This window comes from Palaemon carinicauda, chromosome 2, assembly GCF_036898095.1.
Source record: "Palaemon carinicauda isolate YSFRI2023 chromosome 2, ASM3689809v2, whole genome shotgun sequence".
In the NCBI taxonomy this organism is placed as follows: Eukaryota; Metazoa; Arthropoda; class Malacostraca; order Decapoda; family Palaemonidae; genus Palaemon; species Palaemon carinicauda.
In genome coordinates, this window is record NC_090726.1 from 127,622,629 (window position 1) to 127,627,628 (window position 5,000).

Sequence of the window (5,000 nt, forward strand, 5' to 3'; positions counted from 1 at the left end):
TACCAATGCTGTACAAGTCAGAGCCACCCATACTAGGTTGGTTTGCTGTGAGTGATCAAACCGAAGTCTCCCACCATCACAAATCCGCAGTGGCCAGGGTGGGGATGAAAATCTCCAAGCCCCAAACAGGGAGAAGGACATTTCTGAGGCTTTTGTCCTACAGTTGATTAGAAACGACTGCATTTGTTGTGTGTGTGTGTATATATATATATATATATATATATATATATATATATATATATGTGTGTGTGTGTGTGTGTGTGCGGGTGTGTATGCTTGTGATCTTGTTGAGCATTCAACGTTAGCTTAAGGATATTTTCAGTAAAATACACTTTCGTATATCTTAAAACGTTTAATCTCAGATGTTCTGACAGAGTATCCCCACCTGAAAGATAATGTTATTGGTTAGATCACTTCAACAAGTTCCGTAATATTTATCATAATAATTACTTTATTGCCTACCATAATTCAAGTACTCTTCCGTTTTCAATACCTCAATTATTATTACTATTATTTCTATTATTATTATTATCATTATTATTATTATTATTATTATTATTATTATTATTATTGTTGTTGTTATTTATTATTATCAATATTGTTATTATTATATTATTATATGAAGGTTATGTATACATTTCAAATGTAAATTAAAATTGAAATAATATATACTTCATTTTATGCTGAGCTTGCTTTTTTTTTTGAACCTCTGATCAAATTAAACTTTTGAAGACACGAAAAAAAAAATATTTAAATCATTAATATTTTAGATGTCATCATATTTTGGCAGCTTTTATTTATTTTCCAGTATTTAATATAAACGTTCCACGAAAACTTCTATTTATTTTCCAGTATTGAAGATAAACGTCCCATTCTTACCGTATTTGTTTCATCGTCAGCATAACTGTTCCAGTATCCCCTGAGTCCATTGACCTCGAACGTCACTGAGTCGACGAGACTGGAATTTGAAGAATGGTTTAATTTGAAGTTAGAATTCCCCCTTTGTTCCCCTTTCTCTCTCTCTCTCTCTCTCTCTCTCTCTCTCTCTCTCTCTCTCCTCTCTCTCTCTCTCTCTCTCTCTCTCTCATTTTCCTCATGGTTTCGGTTAGATTATCCTCCCCTATATAATAAAGAGCAAATGCCTGTCTATATATATATTATATATATATATATATATGTATATGTATATATATATATGTATATATATGTATATATATATATATATATATATAAATATATATTTATATATATATATATGTTTCACTCCTGTCACGCTGAGCGGCATTGTCAAATTTATGACTACTAGATTTCTCCCCGTCCCTCGGGAGGGGGTGAAGGAGTAGTCATATCCTGGTGAGAGGTGGTACCCCGAGAGATACATTTGGAAACCACAATCTCTCACAAATTGCCGAACCAGCGGGTTGTAGTTAGGAAGGTGGAAAGGGTGAGAAGGGTTGAATTTGTTTATGCATATCTTTCAAATATTTAGCCATCATTTTTGACGGGTTGCGTACAGTGTTAAGTCATTTTGCCCCGGAAGTCAACTTTGTATACAAATTAGAATGTATAGGGTTGTGGTGGCCGATGTGGTAACGTCCCTGACTGGTGAACGCCAGACTGTGGTTCAAGTCCCGCTCAAACTCGTTAGTTTCTTTGGTCGCTGCAACCTCACTATTCTTGTGAGCTAAGAATGGGTGTTTTGGTACCCTATAGGTCTATCTACTGAGTCATCAGCAGCCATTATCTGGCACTCCTTGGTCCTAGCTTGGGAGAAGAGGCGGCTTGGGCGCTGATCATATGTATATATGGTCAGTCTCTAGGGCATTGTTCTACTTGTTAGGGCAATGTCACTGTCCCTTGCCTCTGCCATTCATGAGCAAAAGAGAAAGAGGAAGCAACTGATGATAGGAAAAGATTGAAAGCAAAAATATGCAAGAGAATTGAAGATGGATGGACCAAGTTAGTGTAAATTATAAAAGGTATTTAATGAAAGAATGAAAGTACCAATGTGTGTATACCAAGATATGGTAAAATATGAAAGGTCTTTAATTACTCTGTAACATTATTACGACTGAATGCTTCTGCTGCTCTTTTTTGTCACTGAATCACTTTAGGTACGTTTCCAAATGAAGAGAAGATTTTGACATAATTATTCCCCGGAAATTTTCACTACTCTATGAGTAAAAGTTATGGCCAGGAAGTTGTTCAAAAACAAACAAACGGACAAACAGACAAACAGGAGGGAAAATGTAACCTCCTCCCAACTTCGTCGGTGGAGGTAAAAATGTTTAGTCAGAAGCCATACCTACTAGCACAAGTAATGTGGTGGGTTGACCTCTTACATACATTGGCTTCGGACCAAAAATTGCTAGTTGGAATACCCTTTGACTATCAGGTAGAAAAGGTTTATTAGTTACTTTTCAGGTAGAAAAAGTTTATTAGTTAATTTGGGAGGTAGATTATTTATAATTAAAATTAGAGGGTTTTTTTTTTTTTTTTTTATTTTTTTTTACACGTGTGTACGTTTTCTAGCTAACCGCTTTTGCATTAAATCAGTATATTCATCGCTTTAAAGGTTTAAAGACCGCATATGAGTGGCAGAGGCATGGGGACATTGACATTACCCTATCAAGCAGGACAATACCCTAGAGGCTGACCATATGTAAATAAGATCAGCTACCAAGCCCCCTCTCCACGTAAGCTAGAATCAAGGAAGGCCAGGTAATGGGCTGCTAATGACTCAGCAGATAGAACTATAGGTTCCCTCAAACCGCCCATCCTTACAAGGATGGTAAGGTTGCAGCGACCAAAGGAACTAATAAGTTTGAGCGGGACTTGAACCCAAGTCTGGCATTCACCAGTCAGGGACGTTACTATATTGGCCACCACAACCCTTTGATAATAATATGTTTTATTTTATAGAACTCACTCGCAAATCTCCCATCTTGCGGCTGCCATCGTTCACTATATCTTGACTTATCGTCACCGCTGTTGTTAATCCCATCCTTTGCCCGATGCGTCGAAGGTTCTCACGTAGTTCTCGTAACTTAAAAAAAAAATAGAAAATAAGAAATAGAAAGTATAGAACTTGCTCCTATGGTTAAAATCTTAAGAGTTAATAAACTTTAGATATCTCTTTTTCTTTCCCACTTTATCTCTACGTTAAGGGGTCAGTTGCCTGATACATCCTCTCAAATGCCTTCTGTCAAAGACATCCACTTCCACCAAACCTCTTCTCTCTGTATCATCCTTCTCTCCTCTCTCTCTCCTCCTCTCTCTCTCGTCTCTCTCTCTCTCTCTCTCTCTCTCCTTCTTCGTCTTCTTCTTCTCACCGTTATCTCTACGTTAAGGGGTCGGTTGCCTGATTCGCCCTCTCTAATACCTTCTATCAAAGGCATCCTCTTCCACCAAACCCCTTCTCTCCATGTCACCCTCACCTTCTCTCCATATCACCCCTCACCTTATCTCGGCATCTAATTCTTAGCCTCCCTTTCGATCTTCTCCTCTTGCATAAGGCAAGGTAATCTTAAAGCAAGCAACCAAGATCTTCTCCCCCTAACAGGGTCTTCCCACGACCTCTTCGCACCCGCCGTTTAGAAATGCTTCCTGAGTAAGGATTAGGCAAGAGGAGATATTACATTAGTTGTGCGAGAAAAGTTTCTTTTTTGAAAACCGTAGGAAGAGAGGGGGATATTATCTTAATGAATAACGGTATGTACAAAAGAAGAATGATGATTAGGGCAAGTGAAGATTAAGATTTTCTGAGTGGTATTTACGTGAATAAAATTATTAAAGATGTTATGAAATTGTTACAGTATTAAATGAGAAAGATCAAACGAAGTGTGATATTTCGATTAAAAGATCGATTGATATCAGCGATAGAAACAAAACAGGACAATTCAAATCATTAATGTGGCGTAGACTCGAGTGATTATTACTGTATTTCATCTTGAATTCCGTAGATGTTTTGCGTTTTCCCCCCGAGATTCTTTAAAGCTAATAAATGTTTTTCATAGTAATGAGATGCTTTTTAGAGTATAATAACGTAAGCATGATGGGAAGATGCCATATCATTTATGCATTTAACCAGTCCACTTAAGTTCAAGTTAAAGCGTTTAATTTTGTCTTATGTGAAAGACCAATGTGTCGGAAAACTGGTAATAGAACAACAGTACAGGGAAATTTTAAAGATTGGGAGAGGGTGACACACGCGTCTCACATCACAGGGGTGTTCTGCAACTCAGATGAATATGTAAATAGGTAGAAAGAACTGTCATTAATCTGCTCAACTTATAAGTTTAGTAATGTTATTCTACATGATGTACCGCTAGAGTTATTGGGTACTTTGACTGGCCAGACAGTACTACATTGGATCCTTCTCTCTGATTACGCTCATTTTCCTTTTGCCTACACATACGCCGAATAGGCTTGCTTATTCTTACATACTCTCCTCTGTCCCCATACACCTGACAACACTGAAATTACCAAACAATTCTTCTTCACCCAAGGGGTTACTGCTCTGTAATTGTTCAGTGGCTACTTTCTTCTTGGTAAGGGCAGAAGAGAGACTTTAGCTATGGTAAGCAGCTCTTCTAGGAGAAGGACACTCCAAAATCAAACCATTGTTCTCTAGTCTTGAGTAGGGCCATAGCCTCTGTACCATGGTCTTTCACTGTATTGAGGTAGAGTTCTCTTGCTTGAGGGTACACTCAGGCACACTAGTCTATGTTATTTCTCTTCCTCTTGTTTTTTTAAAAGTTTTTATAGTTTGTATAGGAGATATTAATTTTATTTATTTGAATGGTGTTACTGTTCTTAAAATATTTTATATTAATTGTTAATTACTTTTCTTGTAGTTTCCTTATTCCCTTTCCTCACTGGGCTATTTTTCTAGCTGGATGTCCTCGGGCGTATAGCATTCTGCTTTTTAAATCAATCAATTAATCAATCATTCTGCTTTTCCAACTAGGGTTGTAGCTTAGCAAGTAATAATAATAATA

General features: G+C 37.1%; 1 pseudogene; it reads right to left on the reverse strand.

Annotated features, from left to right (window-relative positions):
* Positions 1-332: 332 nt before the first annotated feature.
* LOC137621189 (endochitinase-like) overlaps positions 333-5,000 on the reverse strand; it is a 17,313-nt pseudogene continuing 12,645 nt past the window's right edge.